This window comes from Nanorana parkeri, unplaced genomic scaffold (genome assembly GCF_000935625.1).
Source record: "Nanorana parkeri isolate BGI_ZX_2015 unplaced genomic scaffold, ASM93562v1 scaffold94, whole genome shotgun sequence".
Classification (NCBI taxonomy): Eukaryota; Metazoa; Chordata; class Amphibia; order Anura; family Dicroglossidae; genus Nanorana; species Nanorana parkeri.
Genome location: NW_017306362.1, coordinates 1,896,422 through 1,920,775, shown reverse-complemented (window position 1 = coordinate 1,920,775; position 24,354 = coordinate 1,896,422). Strand labels below are relative to the sequence as shown.

Genomic DNA, 24,354 nt, shown 5'->3' with positions numbered 1-24,354 from the left:
TAATTCTGGCGCCCTTAGAGCTATATAGTCTGTGACATCCAGTCCTGCTGTGCTGTTGGATTGTTAGCTACACCTGTATTCCAGAGTTGCTGTGTTCTGATCTGATTGCCCGTTACAGACCCGGCTTGTCTTGACCTCTTGCTGCTCTTCTGTGTTCCTGTGACCTCAGCTTACATTTGACCGTCGCTCCTGCCTGACGCCTTGTACTGCACCAACCACAGGTTGCTGACCTTGGCCTGTTCTTGACCACGTTCCTGTCTGTCGCCTGATACCTTGCTGCCTGTATGTCAATGACTCTGCCTGCCCCGACCATGGATTGCCTGAAAACCTGTTCCCCAAGGTGCTCCTTTTCTGTGCCAGCACCTTGCCCAGGGTCTACAAGCTTCATAGAGACAATTACCATTACCTGGCAGAGTCATCTTCGTCCGACACTTGTGCCCCTCTGCTCCACTGCGCTCCTATACCCCATTCAGGCTCTCTGGGACCAGAGCTGCAAGAGAGGCCGCCCTTGTCACATCAGTCTCCCCTAAGGTACGTGACGAGAACAGGTTACAAAACGGGGAAACACTCACATCCTGGGTCTGTTTTTTTTTCCTCTAGAAAAAGGTTTTCCCCTCAGTCCTCTGCTCCATGTGAGACTCCCCAACTCCATCCATCAGACCCTTATGCGTAGTAGGACAACATGAGTGACAAGGCACTTATTCAGCAACTAACAAGGTTGTCAGTCCTGTGACGCAAGGATGTGTGGCTCTCATGTTAGTTCAAACCCTAAATATGTTCCCAAAACACTTTAATTTGATTTCAAACTCAGTTTAATACATAACCCTTAAAAAAAAAAGAATGTAAAGGTAAATCCGTAGGATGAATTAGCTGTGCAGTACGATACAGGTATGTGATGAAGATAATGACTGCACAGCTAGGCAGAGGATTTACAGCTCCTCGGGTGGCGTCTCTTTTTCAGGCGCTTCAGGAGGAGTCGTATCTTCTGACGTGTCTTCTTCTGGTCTTCTTCATGCTGGCTTTTCTTGATAGGTTTGAGGAACATTGTTCTAAGGAAAAATCCGCAAACAACTGAGGCCGCGAACTCTGAACTGCGACTTCGCGAGGGTCGACTGTATACTACACAATTATGTATTTCATGTTTCAGGCTCCAAAAGCTGAAAGAGGAGTTGTTGGGGTGATGATCATTCAAAGTTCAACAGACATATTGGAAGTGGGGAGAGGGCACAGCAGCAGGTGCAAGCTCTGAAATGCAATGTTACCCTCTACATATAGAAAGAATAAAAACAGCATGTGAGCAGGATGTTATTATATATTCCACTGGTAGAAACAGTTCACATAAATGCATTTAGCCATGTATTTAGGCATTTAATTGGAATAACACTTTAAGCCAAAGGCTTTAGCCAAAATTCCAGTGCAGCAATGGAAAATAGGAAGTACATAGGAAGTTGATTTGGGACACAGAAATGTAACTCATACTCAGCATTGTGTTATTAGCTCACAGGAAAAAAACATATTTTTGGGGTCTTTTTATTTGCTGACCATATAAATAAACTTTATATGAAATGAAATTAGTAAGGCAGCTTAATCAGATTTGGGACTTTCCAAATCAAATGGATCCAGCAGCTAGAAAAGCGCTCTAAAAGAATCAGTGCTATGTAAAGAGAGCAGAGAGGACAATGGAACAGATGCAGTAACCCATGTCTTCAACAGCTGCACAGCCACTGAAGACACCCACACATAGTTAAACTGAACTAACTTGATAAGGCTTTTATTTTATTTTTATTTTTTTAGTTCAATCTGAGTTTATTAAAGATTTTAAATGCGATACAGAAAGGTGGACATACATTTTCACCGCAAAACAACAAACACAAAACATAGTATACAAAATCACAGAAAAGGTAAGAGCTCGGCCAGTATGCCCGAAGACAACATCAGCAGGACATCTATCAGAATATAAATGGTGTCAATGCCAACATCAATGGTTTCGCACATAACCTAATGCATAGCTAGGATCTGCTATGTCGGTACTGACCCAGGTCTACCTGCAGCGTCCTCCGTCAACGCAATCTGTCATGGGGCAGGCAGATAAGGTAGGTGGGAAATTGCGCAAGAGGGTATGCTATGCAGCTCGGGTTGTGGCGCTCAGCTAGTGGACAACCAAGACCATTTACACAGGGTAGAGCGAGGGGGATCAGTGGATGGGGAGGGGGGTACTCAGGGGAGAGAGGAGAGGAAGAGGAAGGAAGCCCAGTGGAGCAGTGCAGACGAAAGTTTAAGTAGAGGGGTGGTAGCCTCCCACCCCCCGCCAGGCAACACCAATAGAGCCCCCAGAGAGGTATGTTAGGGTGAGAGGGCAGCTAGGAAGCTGTCTGAAGACCTGAAAATAGTCCAGGCGGACCACGTATGCACATATTTTCATGATCATGGACCAAAGGAGAATTTTGGGGTCATTTGAGATTGCTGTACCTGTCACTCTGAGGTATGTCTCCAATACTCCCTGTCAAAATGTCTGAAGCTGAGGACAGCTCCACCAAATATGCCTCATATGTCCTGGGGAGGTGCCACACCTCCAACAGGCATCAGACACTTCAGGATAATACCGACGGAGGACCGCAGGACACCTGTACCATCTGGTGAGTATTTTAAAGTTCTTCTCTTGGGCCTGGTTAGCGATGGATAAAGAGTGCGTGAGGGCAAACGACTTCTCCCAGTCGTCAGGTGTAAGGGAGATTTCCAGTTCTCGTTCCCAGGCTAGGGTATAGGCAGGTAGTGGGGGGGATGTCAGAAGGGAGAGAATGGAGTAGAGAAGGGAGACTACGTGGGATGGGGGCGTTGAGGCCAGGAGGAGAGAATCAAACTCCGTCAGTTCCCCGCCTAGACGGTCCGATCCATGGAGAGAGGAGACGAAGGAGCGGAATTGTCCCTCCGACATCCAGTCCCCAGGGCCCGGTCCAGGGCGGGCATTCTCTGCCAGGGGCTGGTCCTGCAGTGCCGAGAGCACTCTGCGGTGAGATGTCCTTGTCCAGTTGCCAAAGGAAGGTCCAGTCAGGGCCGGGGGGAAGGTCGGGTTTCCGAATAGAGGGGTCATCGGGCCAATATAGGCCGATAGGGCATGTGTGGAGACATATCGGTCCCATATTTTCAAGACATGAGCTGTCAGTAGAGGCAAGGAAGAGTGTGGCAGCCAGGACCTAGGGGGTATCCAGGGCAGTGCCAGTAAATCAGTAGCTGCAAGAGTCTCTTCCAGGCCGACCCACTGTTTCTCACCCCTCTTGTGGAACCAGTCCACTATGCGAGTCAGGACGGCAGACGCGTGGTAGAGAAAGATATCCGGTGCGCTCGCCCCCCCCCCTGCATTTCGGAAGGGCCAGTGTCTTGTAGCTTAGTCGTGGACGCGAGGTGCCCCAGATAAACTTTGTGAAGGCCTGTTGGATCTGTTTCAGGTAAGCGGATGGCAGGGCGATAGGAACTGTCTGAAACAAATAGAGAAATCTAGGGACTATGTCCATTTTGAGTGCATTGATGCGCCCCAGCCAGGAAATACGTTTGCGGTCATAGGCGGTTAAATCTAGAGTGAGCTTGTCCAGTAAGGGGCGGACGTTCGCAGAAAACAGGTCGGCTTGGTCAGTCGGGAGGGAAACCCCCAGGTATTTCAATGAAGATGAGCAAATGCGGAAAGGGTAGTTGTTAGATAAGAGGCGCAAGTCTGTTGCTCCCAAGGATATTGGCAGATCGTCCAGTGGACGAATCTAGGCTTGGGTCGAGAGTGAGATTAAAGTCTCCACCCACCAATAGCATACTTTCAGCATAGTCTTCTAGAACCTGCAAATACTCAATAGAGGCCGCCGTTTGCCCCGTATTAGGGAGATAAAAATTGGCAAGGGTGAAGACCCTACCCCAGAGTGACATCTTCAGCAGAAGGTATCTGCCAAAGGGGTCTGCACGGTGGTCCAACACCGTTGCGATGAGAGACTTGTGGAGAGCAATGGAAACCCCCCTTGATGTGTGGATATCATTCGTGCTGTGGTACCACCCAGTGAAATACCTGTTGGCACAGGAGGGGACGTGGTTGGTTTGAAAGTGGGTTTCCTGCAGCATAACAATGTTCACCTTGTTTTTATGCATGTGGTACATAATTTGGCCTCTTTTGGAAGGGGCATTAAGACCTCTGGCGTTATATGTGCAGAGCCTCAGCTCAGTGGGCATAGGAGCCGGTAGTGCCATGGCAGGGGGCAGGAGAGAAGACGAGTGAGGCGGAGAGAGGGCCTACGGCCAGAAAAGACAGAACCGGTGGAGCAGAAAAAAGGAGGGCAGTAGCAGGAGGACAGAAGAGGGAGAGGGGAGAAGGAAGTGCACGAGCCTCTGGGATTGGAGGCAAAAAAAGGGGGGGGGGAGAAAAAACAAAAACTGAAAAGGGCGGATAAAACCCGCTACGTAACTTAAAGGAGCCTAGCAAAACTAGAACACACTATCTCTGATAGGAGATGTGCCACCTATGTGGGGGGAAGTGGCTGAGCAAGGCGGAACGGAGATGCCAGCAAGGGCTCGCATATGCAATAAAGTCATTCAACAACAATCATCTCAACCACCCGACGGGGTAGTTCAAAACGGTATTTCAACAACATAAAGATGTGGAGGCATAAAAGTACATAACCAGTAGAGCCTCTACGTGGGCCCACCTGGGTCCCACACTCAAAATTACAGGCGTTCCCAAATAAGGGAGTGCATAGGGGGGGTGGGGGAGGGCAGACCCCGGGGAGCCCGCTAGCAGAGGAGAACATCACCGGCGCCATCCCCAATGGGGTACCAGCATCCTAGATACCTTGAGTAAGCGTTGGAACAACAGTATACATTAAATCGAGTAATTTAACCATACCAAAACCCCATGGTACGCACAGTAATTGGAAGCAGTCGGGGCCCCAAAACCCCCTGCAGAGGGTCAACCATGAACCCACGCCCCGGGTCCCGCATTCCACCGACGCCGGAGCCCCGGCTGGCGTCCAGACCCCACCCAACACCCGAAACATGGGGCGAAGGGGAGGCCGGGAGGGTACCCGTCCGCACCGAGAGACTGCAGCGTGGCCAGGTCAAATGTATCATTCGGCCCAATTCCTGCAAAAAAATCAGTTAAAGGCACAATATAAGGTAGATACATGTAATAGTACTTAGTCTGGGGGGGGCGAGCGCTTGTGGCGAGTCTCCAATGTTGACAAGGCTAAGATGGGCGCTCGGATGCGGTGAGATCGTTCCTTTTTCAGTCTAGTGCCCTGTTGGATGAAGAGCCCACGCAATACCGCCTTCAGTGCCTCCCACTGGAGAGGTAAGGGAATAGGGTCTGCCGCATGGATCTCAAGAAAATGAGTGATCCCGTCTAGGATAGCCGACGAACATAGCGGGTCGGTTAGTAGGGATTTGTTCAATCGCCAGGTCCATTCCCTTATGTGGGCCTGAGGAACCCGCAGTGTGAGCATCACCATTGCATGGTCTGACCATATCATAGGGCCAATATCACAGTCTGGGGTCCAGTCGAGGATGTGGTGGGAGGTAAAAAAGTAGTCTAGCCTGCTGTAGGAGTGATGTGGGGTGGAGTAATGAGTATAGTTACGGGTGTACTGTACAGATATAGTGCCAAAGGCAACAATCGGCCCAATACCTGAGAGAAGGAAAAAAAAAATGGGTTAGTCAGAGGCACAAGGGAAAACACTGTATGGACAGAGTCAGGCCCGCCAGAGCGAGTTAGGGTCCAAGGCTCCGGCACTCAGGCCCCGACATCAGCCCTCGTTAGAGGAGGGAGCTGCAGGCCGTGACAGACCAGGGCCCCTCCGAGTGGAGCGGGAGCGGGCCCTTCGGTGACGTTGAGGCTGGGCGTCCTGCGGCGTGGTGCCCTCCCCGGTGAATGGTAGGTCCAGCCAGTCTGGGACTGAGATCGGGTCAGTCCCAAGGAATCCAAACAGATCGGGAAGCTGCGATGGGAGACGTAGATGGAAGGATTCGGGGCCCTTACGAATTTGGAGACTGAAAGGGTGCCCCCAGCGGTATGTGGCACCGACCTGACGTATAGCGTCTAGCAAAGGTCGCACCGATCTGCGCATGGCCAATGTCAGGCGGGACAGGTCTGGGAGAAGTTGTATGGAGGCCCCGTCAAAATCGACCGGGCCCGTTCTCCACGCTGCACGGAGGATCTCCTCTTTGATAGCAAAAAAGTGTACCCGACATAGGACATCCCTCACTCGGCTGGGGTTCCCCAGGTTAGCTCCTGCGATCCTGTGGACCCTGTCCAGTTCTATGGGGTCCGTGGGTGGTTTCCCCAGGGCCAGATTGAGAATCACTGTGGCGTGGAGGTCAGGGCCCTGGGTAGCCTCTGGGATCCCTCGCAAGCGAATGTTATTGCGCCTGCTCCGATTCTCACCATCTTCCATGCGCAGGTATAACTGTTGGAGGTGGGAACGGTGGGTGGTTTGGGCAGTCTCCAGGGACGCCAGCCTGGACTCATGTGTTGAGACCAAAGACGACAGAGCTGACAGATGGGAGTCAGTGGCTGTTATTCTGTGGCTCAGCTCTCTCACCTCCCCTCTTAGGGCCCCCTCTAATCTCGTGGCCCACGAGTCAAAGTCCGCCCGGAAGGCTGTGAGCAGGTCTCGTACCTCAGTGGCTGCAGGCTCAATGCCTGTGGCTGCTGGATCCATGTCTGTGGTTGCAGGCCGGTCTGAGTCCAGGAAAACCTCCGGCATCGACCAGTCAAGTGCAACGGCTGAGGGAGAAGGAGTCCCAGGGAGGATGGCAGTCTGCAGGGAGTCCAGTAGTCTCGGCCACGCGGATCGGACCGATGAGCGGAGGCTCTGGGCCGGCGTCTGGGGCTGTGGAGGGTCCGTCCCGGCCTTCTTTGTCGGCACCGCTTTCAGCGCCATCTTGGGGCCTACGGCAACGCTACTGTCCAGCGGGCTGTCGCGGGAGCGCCGCGTAAAGTACGAGGCGATGTCTCGGGCAGAGGAGGAAGCAGGGGCACCAGGTGAGTCTCGGCCGCCGGGCATAGGGAGAGAGAGTTGCCGAAAGGGCTGGAGAGTCACTGTATTAGAGCCGCGGTGCAGCAGAGCTCCTGGCTGCACGTCCTTACACCACCATGGCCGGCCACGCCCCCTATTTTTATTTTTTTATTAAGGGTATGTGATAGAGATGAATTATATACAGTATATGCTTATGACTGATTTTTGTAATTATCACTGCCTTTCAACAAAAACCTTGGTAAATTAGCTTTCAGTGCAGGATGATCATTGTTAACCTAGTGTTCCCAATGTACCGAGCAAAGCTCTACCCTTCATACTAACTCCCTGACAACACTAATGTTAACCCAGGAAAGGAGACGATCAGGCAGAGTAAAGTAACAGGCAAACAATCAAAGAAGGTAATCAAATGACAAGAACCAGACATTAGGTCAGATTTGTAACTCAGATTAGCAGTCTTAGGCAGGGTACCATGGAATCCTAGGCTTCCTCCAGAAGTTGCTAGGGGTTCCTGGAATTAGCAATTTCTGCCTCTCTGATAAGCTACCAATGACACCAATGATATTTTCCAGTATCTGTAAGGCATTCAGTCCACTAGCCACCTGTGTAAGGCACATCCTTCCCACTCACCACCAATGTAAGGTACATTCTTCCCATTGACCTCTAATGTAAGGTGCATTCTTTCCACAGAACAACAATGTAAGGTACATTCTTTCTATTGACTGCCAGTGTAAGGTACATTCTTTGCAAAGACCCCCAATATAAGGTACATTCTTCCCACTGACCCCCAATGTAAGGTACATTCTTCCCATTGATCCCCAATGTAAGGTACATTCTTCCCACTGACCCCAATGTAAGATACATTCTTTCCATTGACCGCCAATGCAAGGTACATTTCTCCCATTGACCCCCAATGTAAGGTACATTCTTTCCACTGACCACCAATGTAAGGCATTCTTCTCACTAACAACCAGTGTAGTAGGGCCCTAAGTACACAATTCCTAATTCTTTTATTTATTCTTATATCTATACAGGAGCATGGCTTGGTTAACTGCCACCTGAAGTGGTGTTTTTTGCTGCACACTCCATCTATGTGGAAAAATTAGATGCCTTGGGCAGTAACCTTATTGACACTGAGATTCAAAAATAAAAGGAAATGAGCAAAGCTCGCAGTTGTTGCTCAAAGGCAGGCACAGTTGCCTGGAGCTCTACTCATTGAGACAAATCCTCTTTTCAGTCTCTGGGTCACTGAGTAGTCTCCTGTTTGACAGACTCAGCGGCCAGGCAGGGAGCTGAGCCTGTGGTCTTACAAGGCTCAGGCTCACTGGATGGCACTGTGGATGGAGTGACCCATGGACTCATGGTACCTATAGTATCAGTTCGTCTCGCCGCAGTGTCACCCTGAGTGCCAGCTGAGGCCTCATTGGAGACATTGTCCTATATCTACAACTCACCGTTCACGGTAATGTCTCAGGAGCTGTAGATATAATATTTATTAACATGGGATCCCGGAGACCCGAAAGTTATTTCAAGGGTTCCTCCATGTTAATAAGGTTGAGAAAGGCCGGTCTAAAACACTTGGAATAACCACCAGTAATCCTTTGTTCCCGCACAGGATTCCTGCCTAGTGATGTTAGAGACTGCTGTTCAGTAGGAGCTGCCAGCAACCTACAGTCATCTGATATTAAATAAAGTTACTGGCAATTTTCTTTCTCTAAGTTTTATTCTCTCTTTAGAAAACTTGTTTATGGTGATGAGAACCAGTGCATTGTAAATATGTTTAAGATATTGAAGTAAAGTTCCAGAACTTCACAGGTCTCATGTTGCAGTAATGATAACGATCACATTTCCTTTCAGAAGCCCTTGGCTGTGTTTCCAGCGATTGATTCTACACAGATAGAGGCCTATAAGGCCCTAGGCACAGCCTGCACTTTTCTTGGCTCTGGTATAGTGTGCACATGAGATAATGTGTTTGGTTTGCCAACTTCTGCTTGGAAGACTTAACCCTCCATCCTTAGATGGTGCTTGCTGAGTGGAAGCCATTTTTTACTGTCTTGCAAGGCTGGACTTGCTGAATAGATGAGATGTAAGCCAGATTTCAGCCTTTTTGAAGTATTGTTGTGTACTTATATGCTAACATTATTGCCTACATATAAGAAGTATGAGTATTCTTAGGTGAATATTGGTGTGTTTTGTATCATTCTTCCAGATCTGTGCAGTAATCCAGTGTGAAACTTGGAGCTTCCTGTAATAAAGACCGGTCACTGCTGCTCTCTCTCCTTGTGCAGAGGGACTGGTCTTGTCCCCGCCCTCTCCTGCAGTTTTCTGCAGGCAGCCTGTAGTGGGTGGAGCCTTTGGACCCCTCCAACAGCTCTGCTCTCTGCACGAGGCTATGTGCAGCACAATGATGATGTCACCACTACTTTTAAAAAGTAAAACTGGGTTACCAGAGGCATTTGGCACACACTACGTGTTTTTTTGTCCCTTGTGGCTTTTGATGAATATATTTAAATGAAAGTTTTTGTGTGCAGAGTTCAGCTTTACGGCTTAACACCAGGCAAACATATAAATACATGAGTGAGCACTTTTATTTTTAAAATATGTTTTATTTCTGTTAAGCCAGCCCTGAGAGTTGCACAACCATGTCAGCCAGGTTTGTGACCTCCATTTTCTCTACCTTTGGTCGACCAATACTGCCCTGGTCACTTCCCCACCCCTAGCCTGTGATTTGAGAATGAAGAAGCAGCACCCTGCTTTTTCCTCCTATCAGCAGATTCCTTGACTGTAGCACACCTCATTGGCCCTAGTGCTGCCGCTTCATCTCTCAGCCCCAGTTCTATTGTCCCTTTGTTGAGAGTAAAGACAATTGATACACTTTTCTTCAGTTGTGGTGAAGTTTTCGCTACCAGAGCAAGACACAGTCATGGTGAGGGTGGAGCTTAGGCAAATGGGTGGGGCTGAAAGCATGCATGTGCTGGGTGGCATGCGCTTCAGAGCAAGGGCAGGTAAAATCCAGCCCTCCAGATAGGGTGGAACTACAAATCCCATTATGCATCTGCCTCTGGGAGTCATACCTGTAGCTGTCAGGGTTTTGCAATGCCTTATGGGTTTTGTAGTTGCACCACAGCTGGACGGCCGGAGTCTGCCCACCCCTGCTTTAGAGGATACCATAAAGGAGGTGCACAGCATTAACTAAGGATCATAAGATGTTTTATTCCTGTGTCCTGTGTGTCTGTCCCTGTATAGCCACCCCCATTCAGGTCAGAGCGTCACAGGTTGCTAAGAGCTCTTAGAAAGCTGGGACGCTCTGGGCAGGACACCAGCCAGCTCCTGGCAACCAGTGACGTCAATGAGCTGGGCAGGAAACCAGCCAGACCTGGAGCCAGAGGTAATATGCACCAGCTCCACTCCCGCCCCCGTAACGTGTACCATCGGTTGAAAGAGCAATGAGATGCCAAAAGGAGTTAAAAAAGGTGAAAACAGTATTTTATAAAAACAAAAGTGCCAATGGTTTATGGTACACAGTGGTTTAGCAAACACAATGTCATCCAGTTCGGGTTCAGATCTACTTTAAGGAAGTGCTTTTGTGCAAAGAACTCCCAGCGTTTTTGAATTATACCCTCGAGGGTCCGTGGAATATGATCCTTCTTTTGCTTTTTTATGAACAAACGAGAAACAACAAAGACAAACAGATGTAGCAGAGTGACACTGAGTTTCCCATTAACTTCTGTTGGGTATATACAGCAAGTCCCATCGACAGCCACTGCTAAACCTGAGTAATATTTTACACAGTGCGGAAAGCCAGTGACTGCTGGGAGCAGAGGGGAGGGAGCCATATGGTGAGATATTTAAGTAGGCCTCGGCGGAGGACTCTGCTGGACAGTCCATAAATCCGTAGCTGGCAGAGGTAAGGTTTCTAGGTTTGTACCAAAGTGCAAGGAGACTGTTTACATACTTAAATACAACGCATAATGCATAAAACAGAGGGAGCCCTGCACAAGGAAACCTAGCTGATATCATAGCCAAGTAGAGGTAAGAGTAAGGAAATATTGTACAGTAGTGAATGAGCTACTAAAAGATAAAGGACTATTGCAGCCCCCTCAAAAAAATCACACAAAAATATAAATATCTCATATGTGCTGATATATCCCAAATCTTTCTATAGGCAGGGGTACTGGGTGTACTGGTGCAAGGCCAATCCTTGTACGAAGCCTAGCCAGAGCCATAGCAAACCTCCTACATGATGCCTTTAGGGTTCATTGTACCCTCACAATGTAGCCTAGCCAGAGAGGGGAGGCATAGCAAACTTCCTTTAAGGTTCACTGAACCCTGCAACTTGTACCCTCACCATGTAGCCTAGCCAGATAAGGGAGCCATAGCACAGCTCCTACATGGTACCTTTAGGTTAGGGTTAACTGAACCCTACAAATTGTACCCGCACAGTGTAGCCTAGCCAGAGAGGTGAACCATAGCAAAGCTCCTACATGGTGCCTTTAGGGTTCACTGAACCCTACAAATTGTACCCTCACAGTGTAGACTAGCCAGAGAGGGGAGCCATAGCAAATCTCCTACATGGTGACTTTAGGGTTAACTGAACCCTACAAATTGTACCCTCACCATGTAGCCTAGCCAGAGAGGTGAGCCATAGCAAAGCTCCTACATGGTGCCTTTAGGGTTCACTGAACCCTACAAATTGTACCCTCACAGTGTAGACTAGCCAGAGAGGGGAGCCATAGCAAAGCTCCTACATGGTGCCTTTAGGTTAGGGTTCACTGAACCGTACAAATTGTACCCTCACCATGTAGCCTAGCCAGAGAGGTGAGCCATAGCAAAGCTCCTACATGGTGCCTTTAGGGTTCACTGATCCCTACAAATTGTACCCTCACAGTGTAGACTAGCCAGAGAGGGGAGCCATAGCAAAGCTCCTACATGGTGACTGTAGACTAGCCAGAGAGGGGAGCCATAGCAAAGCTCCTACATGGTGCCTTTAGGGTTCACTGAACCCTACAAATTGTACCCTCACCATGTAGCCTAGCCAGAGAGGTGAGCCATAGCAAAGCTCCTACATGGTGCCTTTAGGGTTCACTGATCCCTACAAATTGTACCCTCACAGTGTAGACTAGCCAGAGAGGGGAGCCATAGCAAAGCTCCTACATGGTGCCTTTAGGGTTCACTGATCCCTACAAATTGTACCCTCACAGTGTAGACTAGCCAGAGAGGGGAGCCATAGCAAAGCTCCTACATGGTGCCTTTAGGGTTCACTGATCCCTACAAATTGTACCCTCACAGTGTAGACTAGCCAGAGAGGGGAGCCATAGCAAAGCTCCTACATGGTGCCTTTAGGGTTCACTGATCCCTACAAATTGTACCCTCACAGTGTAGACTAGCCAGAGAGGGGAGCCATAGCAAAGCTCCTACATGGTGCTTGGGTTCACTGAACCGTACAAATTGTACTCTCACAATGTTGTCTAGACAGAGAGGGGAGCCATAGCAGACTTCCTACATGATGCCTTTAGGGTTCACTGAACCCTTCAAATTGTACCCTCCCAATGTAAACCAGTGCTTGACTACTTTTCCAAACGTAGTGCCAAGTATCTAAATGGCAGCACATCTGATCTAATAAAGTTGAAGTCCACCCAGGAAATCACCCTACCTCCCACCAACAACATTTCCCACCCCCTGTATCTAATTGCCCTGGTCAAAAAAAATCTAAAGGGCCCAAATACCTATTTCAGTATGGAGTCATGTGAAATGCCATGTCCTAAGTCTTCTTTTTTCTAGACTGCAGAGTATGAGGGTCTTTCCTCATGTTCTCATGTCACCACATGGTTAAGTAAGAACTTCCTATTGGGTCCATTACCTGGATCCCTATATATGGTTCATGCTGTGGAGTGGGGCTGTGGCAAGACCAGTTGACAACAGGCCCAGACTGCAGCAGTGGATCACCAGTCACTTTTTTTGCCCATGACATTCAGAGAGATATCAGGTCATGCTAGATCTGCATTTTGAGAAGGCGGTGACACCTATTGGCACCTGATAGTTGCCATACTGGAAGTTTACTTTACTAAGGTCATGCTAGATATAAATTAGCTTTCATTTACATTCTGTGTTTCTCCTCTATATTGTTCAATGCAATGTGCTCAGGGCTGGATTTACTTCTTGATTTACTTCTTTACTGCTTGTGGGTGGGCTGCTGGTGGAGGAAGTCATGTCGCCCACTCAGGATCTGTGGTCTCCATGGTAACAGAAGCGGAACTCAAGCTACGAGGGAGAGCACCCTGAAGCCAGGCTTGCGCACACCCCTCCTGCCTCCCTATAACATGTCTTCGGCTTGGTGCAGAGCTGTCAGCCATTTACTCGGCTATCAGCCAGACTCTCACAATGTCCCATTCTCTGCACTGACATGTAACAGCCACTTCCGTAAACACAGGAGATGAGCTGGGCCATGCATGCGCAGATTGCACGGATGCTGCAACATGGGACCCGTAACGAAACTTTGTGTTACCCATTCAGATGCATTAAACCGAAAAACACATCTGATTGGCTAGAAAAGTCACATGTCCAATTTAGTTTAGTTTTTGAATGAAATTCAGACGGGATCCGAAATCCGGAAACAGAAATTCGGATTAAGTCACATTCGGATGCATTGGGCTTCGGAAATTCGGATGTGCCCGAATGTCCGAATTTCGGAAAAATTAGTCCGAATTTTGAATCGGAACGAAACGAATCGCACATGTCTAGAAAGGACCTTTCATTTTTTGTGGTCATAATACATGTGGCTAATAAAGCTTGTGCCCGTGTTACATTATATAAATGTGATCACTGTAAAAAAAGATTGCAGTATCTAATGGAGCAAATGAAAAACAAACCCAAGCTGAAGACACAATAAACATGACAACATTTGTACTGACTTAATCTGATTTGGAATATGTTTACAAGCACAAATTGTTATTGTAGCTATCTTCACTTGTCCGGGGTCAAGATCCTGTTCTATTCATGATCTACTTGTGTGCTATATTTATTCCTGACCTTGTACCTTCATACTAAACTATTTCACCAGCACTGGCTAAAGTCGATGGCTGTACTGCCACCTAGTGGACATGATGTAGATTGTAGGGACAGGCCAGGGGTTGTTACATAGAAATAACATTGTATTCTTTTATGATCGATCAATCTGTTTCTGAGCTGGCGACAGATCTCTAGTTCAGAATGAGAGAAATATAAAAGCTTTTAAATCTAAGCTACAGCATGATATAAACACACCATCTAGTTACAGATTTACTTAAAAACCATTAAATGTATGTTTATATACAGTTGGCAAGACGACCTAGTTGATATCATCCTTTTGTAAACTCTGCACAGCAGAACTCAGACTGGCAGAGGGAGAGTCAGTTACATAAGGTGATCAAGCTTAAATCGCCCGCAGCTCAACCACTGATTGACTCACTGGAGTAGTGACACCAGACCACATTGCTCATGCATTTTAATGCCTAGATATTGTCTATTTGCTGCTCATATATTGCAATGATTTCCCATTTGTTGACCATGTATTGTTGCAACTGCCCATTTGTTGCCAGGGTATTATAGGAGCTACTTGTTTGTTGCCCACATAATGTCACTGTTACCCATTTCTTACCCAAATATTAACATGTTTGCCTGTTTTTGCCCACATATTGTTATTAGTGCTACCCTCATTTGTTTCCCATGTATTGCCACAATTGCCAGGGCCTTACACACCTATTGCCATAATTACAAGTGTGCTATGATTGCCAGTGTTTTGCCCATGGATTGCCACAGTCATCAGTGGTTTTCCTGAGGATTGCCACATTTTCCCAAATGTTACCTTAATTTAGTGGGTTTGGTACCATCTGTGGAACCAGGTCAGGCCTCTTTGTTTTGAAGCCCTTTTTTTGCTATCATTTAATCTCTGTAGCCCGGTTACTATCAAGGCAGGCAACTAAAAACTCCTTCCTCCTTCCTGGCAACTAAAAACTCCTTCCTCCTTCCCGGCAACTTAAAACTCCTCCCTCCTTCTTGGCAACTAAAAACTCCTCCCTCCTTCTTGGCAACTAAAAACTCCTTCCTCCTTCCTGGCAACTAAAACTCCTTCCTCCTTCCCGGCAACTAAAAACTCTTTCCTGGCAACTAAAAACGAATTCCTCCTGGCAAATAGAAACTCCTTCCTAGCAAATAGAAACTCCTTCCTGGCAAATAGAAACTCCTTCCTCCTTCCTGGCAACTAAAAACTCCTTCCTCTTTCCCAGCAACTAAAAACTCCTTCCTGGCAACTAAAAACTCCTTCCTCCTTCCTGACAGCTAAAAACCACAGTCATCAGTGGTTTTCCTGAGGATTGCCACATTTTCCCAAATGTTACCTTAATTTAGTGGGTTTGGTACCATCTGTGGAACCAGGTCAGGCCTCTTTGTTTTGAAGCCCTTTTTTTTTCATTCAGCAAATAGAAACTCCTTCCTGACAACAAAAAACTCCTTCCTCCTTCCTGGCAGCTAAAAACTCCTTCCTGGCAACTAGAAACTCCTTCCTGCTTCCTTGCAACTAAAAACTCCTTTCTGGCAACTATAAACTCCTTCCTGGCAACTAGAAACTCCTTCTTGGCAACTAGAAACTCCTTCCTGGCAACTAAAAACTCCTTCCTCCTTCCTGGCAACTAAAAACTCCTTCCTGGCAACTAAAAACTCCTTCCTGGCAACTAAAAACTCCTTCCTTTTTCCTGGCAACTAAAAACTCCTTCCTCCTGGCAACTAAAAACTCCTTCCTGGCAACTAGAAACTCCTTCCTCCTTCTTGGCAACTAAAAATTCCTTTCTCCTGGCAACTAAAAACTCCTTCCTCCTTCCTGGCAACTAGATACTCCTTCCTGGCAACTAGAAACTCCATCCAGCAGAATCTGAAGATCATAGGAGTCACCCAACGTCCCAGGTATGCCTATGACCATAGATCACTGGGGCTTTATCATACTGTGCTCTTTACCTATATGTGGGAACATTTTATATGGTTTTCAACTTTTCTTTTCCCCATTCTGCTAATCGGTAGGTGACCCCCAGCTATCAACCCTGCAGATGTCGACTCAACTTTCCCAAGTTGGGGATTGCATAAATAATCACCCCGGGATGTGGGGCACCTGGGTCAATCAGAAAGAAGCTGCAGGTAAGTGCAAGCTTCTCCAGCTGCTGACATTCTATTCCTTCCCTCCTTTCAAGTAGTAACATATTACAGTATGTCTGTGAAGGTTCTCATTCATCCAGGTCACATGGTATATCTGTAAAAAATAATAAGTCAAGGCAACTGGACTTGCTGTATTTTTTTTTTCAAAGAAGAATACAGCAAGTTGCCTTGACTTCTTTTTTTACAGAAATATCATGACAGGTTTATGTTAAAGCTCACCTTTTCCCATCAGCCTCAGATATTCTTCATTGAATGTGCTGCCTGATGCACCAATTGACCAAAAACCATGCATGAAGTATTTTCAGCAGCACACCGCACTGTACGTTAATTGGCAAGGTGCTTTGGCGGTGGTGCCATTCAGAATAGAGACATAGAGAGGGTGAATCTCCCTGGTTCCTCCCTCACCCCTCATCAGCATGCTGTTGACATTACTAAATAAATATGTCTGTGAAGGTTCTCATTCATCCAGGTCATGGTACATGTGTAAAAAATAAATCAAGGCAACTGGATTTGGTGTATTTTTCTTGAAGATGTTTCACTGGTTATCCGACCAGTTTTCTCCATTCAGAATTGGGATTCTGAATTGAGAAAGCTGGTTGGATGACTAGTGAAGCATCTTCAAGAAAAATACAGCAAGTCCAGTTGCCTTGACTTATTTTTTACAGATAATATTAAATATAACCTTTCCGTTTTCATTGAATAGCTTATTTTACACCCAGTGATTTCATCACCCCATTGATCATGCATTCTTCTGTCTGTACATTACTGTACTATACTGTACTCACTGTACTATATGCCTACATTGTCAGTTTGTCACCCATGTATTGTAATGATTTCACATTTGTTGATCATGTAAGGTCACAATTGCCCACAACAGATGTGGAGAGCAGAGGAATGGCTTGCCTTGCTGTGCCTGTGTGTTTGTGGAGACACACACTGCTTACTAGCAAACACAAGAGTGGCTCCATGAAAACATGCAAGGCAAATGAGGCACCCTGAGGGCAGGTTCACAACAATTCTGGTCCGGAAAATGGTGTGAACCTGCCCGCAGTTCCAGTGCATTTCAGACCAGACAAAATTAAACATACACTGTTTTTGAGGTCTGGTCTGGTCTGGTACGGACTACATTGGTGTGAACAGAGGCCAGAAACAGCGCAGGGATATATTAGGATGCATTTTGGGTCCAGAAACAATCTGGTCTGGTCTGGTCTGCTCTAGAGATGATCTGGATGTAGTGTGAATGGGCCCTGAAACAGAAAATTAGGGCCAGTGCTCAGGGGACCAGCTGATTCTGCAGGAAGCTAAGACTTCTGAACATTAAGGAGCAGCATCCATTGTAAGTAATTCAGTAAACATTTAAAAATGATTGAAAGCATTTTGACTTTAATATTACTTTAAGCTGGCCATGCACATATAAACATGAGAAAACCGCTCAGTTCTCCCATTCACGCTGTTCCACCTGACTCCTTCAATTGTTCATTAGAAGTCTGTCAAGCCGGGTTAGAATTTCAGATGATAGGATAGGCTGATATTCGAGCCATGCATGGTCAGCTTTAAGAGTGCATTTCTGGGAGATCAATAGCCATTTTGTGTACCTGCAGGGTCTTTAAAGGGATAACACATGGAGAAATGTCCATTTTGCATACACTTTCCACGTCTTCTGTGACAGGCTGCTTATTTTTTTTTTCAAATGACAATCCCTTTAAGCCCTTTCTGTATAACACCTAAATCAAAGATAACATGGTCAGCCTTCCATAAGTTTGGGTGTGTCTGTATTAGGACACAATGGCTTTTGTTATACATCTGTCTGGAGCTCTTTAAATGTTACTGCAAATTTGGCAGCTGCTCATTGATTGAATAGTGAGAAGAGCCTTCTGTGATCTGAGCTGCTGCTGTTACTCCACCGAGAGTTGACTCTTATTAGTAGTGACGCTGCAAATAAACCTCATCTGGGAGTTCTGTCACTATGCATGCAATTATCCCACAACGCGTCATGATGGAGCCAGACACCTCCGGGAGAGAGCTAATGATTATAAGTAGAGAATATTAAAGGGTCAGTCCATCCAGAACTAGGTAGGTGCTGGGGAATATAACCCCCTGGCATTTTCTTTTATCTCTCAGGGACTCTGCGGGTGAGATCTCTGCAGACCCAAGTCTGCATTCCTGCTGTGACCATTATAAGGGAATCCCATTATTCCTATTTAATTTTTAATTATTTTACCAAGAATGTAACGAGAGGAGCTGAAACACACACCGGTGGGCAGGAACACCCAAAACACCCAGGTGGCCAGGAAAAGAGTCCAAAATTATGGCAGGAAGATCTAGCTGAAGGACATATTAGAATCTAAGAGCTAAGTAAGCCCGCCAGGCTCCACCTGTTACTAAAATACCTATGAACACACAGCAGTGGGCAGGAACAGTGGCATGACAAGGGGGGTGCGGCCTGTACCCTAGTGACACCATTGGAGGGGTGTCACCAAAATGACTGACAGTCATGTTGGTGTCACCCCCTCTGAAAAGTCGGGCACTCGGTCATGGACCAAGAGCCCGACAATGTCAGGAGACAGGGGGGGACCCGGCGGCATACCTCATCCCGCCGGGTGAACGTCCCCTCCTCTCTCTGCCGACGTCCATCACCAAGATGGCCTGCCGGTAGGCATCAATTAGACGGCCGCGCATGCGCGATGACGTCATTGCGCACGTGCATGGTGACGTCACAGGCATGTGTCTTCACTCCGGGTGACTTCAGGCCTTGGGACGCCCCTGGGCAGGAACACCCAAAACTCTGAGGTGGCCAGGAAAAGAGTCCAAAATTATGGCAGGAAGATCTAGCTGAAGGATTATCCAAGACATATTAGAATCTAGGAGCTAAGTCAGACTGTCAGGCTCCACCTGTTACTAAAATACCTATGAATAGCAAAGATGTCACACCAGCAAGATGGGCAGATAGACATCCATCGGAACATAAATGTATCACATGCCTCCTGGATAAGCCACCATCTTGTTACTAGTGATGAGCCTGGGCTTGGTGCTAACCCAGTTGGACTGAGTTTGCCCAAGCTCGCTCAAAGCTGTGACCATCATACCCCTTCCAGCCCAATAAGGACCCCACACCGCAGTTACACATCACAAAGGGGTGTGGAATGCCACTCCGCAACTGCCGCTACTGATTGAGCCGGGAGGGGGTTTGGCTGTGTGGCGGTCACAGTGTTGACCGGGTTTGGGTGACCTGGATTCACCAAGCCCAAGCTCATCACTACTCATTGCTTTTTTGTCTGAAACCCCGAGAATAGGGGTAGGCAACCTCGGCACTCCATTTTTTCTGAAGCTACAAATCCCATGAGGCATTGCAAGACTCTAACAGTCACAGGTATGACTTCCAGAAGCACAGGCATTTAGGTTACCTTCCCTTGCCTTATGGTTGAGGTGGTTGACAAGGTCAGTGCATGCAAAAGTGATATTTAAAAAAAGTGACAGTTGTCACCCGGAACAAGTATCCCCGTTGGAAGATTTCCCCTCCATTCCGGTTTTGATGACAACCCAAAACTTTTGATTTTCCTTCATTTCAAGTCCCAGTGGCAGTGGACAATGGGACAAATACAAAAGGTGAAGTGTCCCAATGGAGTCACATAGACAACAATTGAAACCCAACAGAGGTTTTAATCCTTAGAATCTGTCTAAAATAAAAAAAAGGTTTTGGCTTCTAACTCCTTCTTCTATCTTCTTCTATCTCCCTGCCATAATTCCCGGTTCTGCTCCTGTCCACCTGGGAGCTATGGTTGTTCCCGCCCACCTTTGTGTGTTCTCAGCTCCTCCCCTTACATATTCCATAATATGAGATAGATAAAACATCCAGCCTAATCCCTAATGTACAGACCTGGAACTCAATACATAGATCTCAGCAACAGAACCCCCGAGAGGTATAAGAAATTGTCAGGTGGTTTATCTCTCCAGCGTCTACCAAAAACTGAAATATAAATTTGCAGTGGGCTGACCCTTTAATTCCGGACTCCAGGAATTAACCCCTTCCCACCATCACCACCACTGGTCACCTAATCTGTCCCTTTCCCCCCTGGTAACTTTTTTCTTCTAACCTTGACTTCTTAGACTTCTATGACTTCTTTATGCAGCACTGTGAGCCCAGCTTGCCTGGTGATGCACCCCCTAGAAAGGGATGTAAAAGCCAGGCTATGCACCCAAGAAATGGACAGAAGGTCATATGACTGTCATTGCTGCTGGTCGGGGTAAAAAAAAGAGGTAACTGGAGTTCCACTTTAATTCTCCAGCATCTGCTAATGAGAGCTGCATCAGCTGCTGATGACCCTGGAAATGTACCCTCCTGCATCCGTGTGACTCTTGTCTACACCGTAATGGTTGGACTGCATCATTTTATTTTTTGAATCGAAGACCCTGAATAAAATGGAGGTCATTTTGCATGGAATCTGCTACATCTCCAGACTTGCTAGTCGCCCCCCTGCCCCTGCCGATCGCATTCCCCGTGTCAGGTGGACCGCCTGCCTCAGCATCCTTTGCAGAACAATGGAAGACACCAGGAGACAGGCAAAGTAGACAAGCCTGAGACGGGAGAGCGGAGCAGTGCTGTGATGTCAGAAGACGCACACCTCCCCCCACCTCCATACAGCCAGAAGGAAGCATCCTCTGCTACAGGGAGGGAGGATGCAGCAGCGCCAGCCTGGGGATCCCTGTCTATTATCCTCTATGCTGCAACCCAGCCTTGGAAGAGAATGTCCTTAAAATCCCAGGTAACGCTCCATTTTACCTCTATCGCACCTTTTCGCCTTAAGTCTGCGCTGAGGTCATCGTCTCCTCATTCTCCTCATTCAGCTTCTCTACATTCATGTTTGGGGTGGGTGCCTTTTGTTCTAGTTTATGGCTTAAATTACTTCTGCTGCATTGCCGTAAAAGAAAAAAAAAGAAAAACAAAAACGTCTGGTGCGTACAGCGATTTGATTGGACGGTGATGGAGCATGTATTGAGCCAGGGATACTGACTGATAGAACGTAGCGTCAGACAGAGATACATGTGCTGTACTGTGTCAGGAAAGGCTCGCTCGTCAGGTCAGCCCGACACACGCTTTCCTAACACGTGTCCCATTCCGTGTGCCGAATGTGATCCTCGTGTACCACTTTGGCTGTACATCCTAATTAGTTGTCAACTATGTAAAAGGTTTTCCAGAGATGGCTTGTTAAAGAATTGGCGCATACCGGTTAGGGCTTTAAAAAAAACAACGAATAAGCCAAAATCAGAATTCATCTCCAACTCATCTGCCTGTGCTGAGCTGGTAACTGCTTACTTGAGAAACCCTCCTGCATGTCATCATTGCAGCTTAATTTTTTTGCAATTGGCTTATTTAAAAAAACTGTTTTGTATTTAAATACCAAAATACCTCTCGCAGCTAAATAATTGTCATATAATGATAAGAACTCAATCAAATAGGCAGAAAGGAATTATTTATAATGTGGTACTGAAAGCAATGAACATTTCTAGGGCAAATCTTTAAATTCTGTACATTTGTTCCATATCACAGTTTTATATTAGAATTTTCAGGGAGTGGCATACTTAAATAGTATTTACTGATACAGTGTACATATTATGTTTGTGGAAGAGCCACGGGACACGCAAATGAAAAGTTTGATCATTCTGAGTTAGTATCTTAAAATTCACAGATAACATGTCAGAATTCTGTGTTGGTATCTCAGAATTCTGACATATGATCATTTATAGTAACTCAGACTTCTAACATATGATCATAGATCATGCTGTTGGCTCACAGTGTCACTGGTTTCTAGGATACTGTCGGCTCACAGCAGTGGCGTAACCAGAGTTATGGGCGCCCGGGGCAGACATACAGTGTCATTGGTTACTAGGATGCAGTCGGCTCACAGTGTCACTGGTTGCTAGGATGCTGTCGGCTCCCATGTCACTGGTTTCTAGGATGCTGTCGGCTCACAGTGTCACTGGTTTCTAAGATGCTGTCGGCTCACAGTGTCACTGGTTTCTAAGATGCCGTCGGCTCACAGTGTCACTGGTTTCTAGGATGATGTCGGCTCACAGTGTCACTGGTTTCTAAGATGCAGTCGGCTCCCAGTGTCACTGGTAGCTAGGATGATATAGGCTCACAGTGCCACTGGTTTCTAGGATATTGTCGGCTCACAGTGTCACTGGTTTCTAGGATGCTGTCGGCTCACAGTGTCACTGGTTGCTAGAATGCTGTTGGTCCACATCATCATTACTTGCTATAATGATGTCAGCTGCACAGTTATCTTGGTTGCTAGAATGCTGTTGGCCGCACAGAACCTTAACAGCTAATAAAGCTATGCAGCCCAGGACCTTGATTGTGCGCTGAGGAAGGAGTGTTCCTGGTTAGATATTCCCGCCTCAGTGACACCTCCCATTGCACCTCCACGTGACAGATTCGTGTATCTCTTTACAACAGGTACATGAATTAGTTGCAGGTCTGACACTTGTCCTGCAGAGGTGCATGAGATAAAAAAAGGGGCCTCCATACCAGCTGCCTGGCTGTCTCTGAGTTCAGTTCTTCCTGAGTCACTGACATGAAACTGAAGTCATAACTCCGGATCTGCACACTTGTTCTGGGTCAGTGACTCAGAAAGAATTGACTGCAGATAGGCAACTAGATTTTCCAGCAGGAGGGGTCAGTAATAGTTCCATCTGTAGTCTTCCAGTATAGATTTCCTTTAAATAGATGGTGTCACTTTACCATAGTTCCTTGCATGCCCACACCCAAACTATTTTCACGCAACTTCACTTCACTCCCTGACGCTCCGCCATGGCTCTGGTGGAGCAATGGAGAGGCAGCAAAAGGTAAACAAGTCAGGGGTGGACTAGCAAAAGACTTTGTCACAATTCCATATGTCCCAAGTGTATCTAAGCCCAAGAACAAAGACGTCATATATTGAAGCTTACTGGTGAGGCGACTGCATTCGTTTTCCTTTTCCAGGCTTCTTTTCCTTTATTTTCATCCAGTGATCCTGCCAGTAACACTCATCCTGTCCTAGGGTGACAACACTCACTCAATGTACTTTATCTATGGAGGAGCAGCATTGTCAACCTGGGCTGCTCACTTCTGACCTGGACTACAGAACACTTTTCCTGCTGCTCATCTACATAACATAGGAACACATGGTGATATTTGCTTATGCCAAAGTTCAGCTTCAAAGAACTCATAAGGTGCCCACAGACTTTAGATGACAGTCTCTATTCTTCGATGAGGAACTGTAGAGGAAATGTAAGAAGGGAGTCAGGCCTGTATTGTGAACAAGCAATGTAGCCTCCAAATACTTCATTAAAAACTATACATACATATAGGGTTGCCATCTTTTCTTCCAGCGAAACCCGAACACTCTAAGGACGCACGGACATTTTCAGTGGGGGGTCAGTAGCCCCATCTTAATTTTGGTTGCTCCTATCTGCCTGACATCTTGTGTCTGGATTTCAGTTGCCATTAAACCCGGACACACAATTCAAAACCCGGACTGTCCGGGTGAATCCTGGATAGGTGGCAACCCTACATACATATCCTGTAAAATACAATATAGTATACAATATATACTGTAATATATATATATATGTGTGTGTATAATTTTACTAAAGGAACAGACTTCCAGCAGAGGTGGAGGATGAATTTAAACATGATCGATATAAGAATAGGTCTATCATCAGTCAAAATATTGATGAAATAAATAATATATTTTTTAAATTCTTTTTAAAAGGTTGATTGACCGATTGGCCTTTTTCTGGCATGACTCTGTGTTTCTGTGCACCCCTAAGAAGTCTACAAATGGCCTTTATTCCCAGACCGGGAGAAGTACATAGGCCTGTGCTCCCACCCACCATGTATTTGTAAGCCCGGCCGCCTCCAGTATGCTGCGCTGACTCAGCGTCTCTCTAATAGTCACTCCGTCCTCTTGTTTTGATTTCAAGTCAGATTCGATAGATTACAATCAGCATCCATTTGCTGCTATCAGCACCCAATTTCCTGTCAACAGAATACCTGCAGGGCAAAGACAGGGAATGCAGCATTTCGGATCAAAAACACATTAATATTTCATATATGAGACACGTATTTAGAATGTAACATACTAGGATGGAACACTGCAGCCCCTCTCCCCCCTTTCCGATAGTG

At 46.7% G+C, this 24,354-nt stretch overlaps 1 protein-coding gene across 1 annotated transcript in view; it reads left to right on the top strand.

The window, feature by feature from the left end:
• The first annotated feature begins 20,683 nt into the window (after positions 1-20,683).
• SLC45A1 (solute carrier family 45 member 1) overlaps positions 20,684-24,354 on the top strand; it is a 23,929-nt gene continuing 20,258 nt past the window's right edge. The window contains exon 1 of the mRNA XM_018552679.1: positions 20,684-20,950. The gene's annotated coding sequence lies outside the window, so the exon portion shown is untranslated. The remainder of the gene's footprint in view (positions 20,951-24,354) is intronic.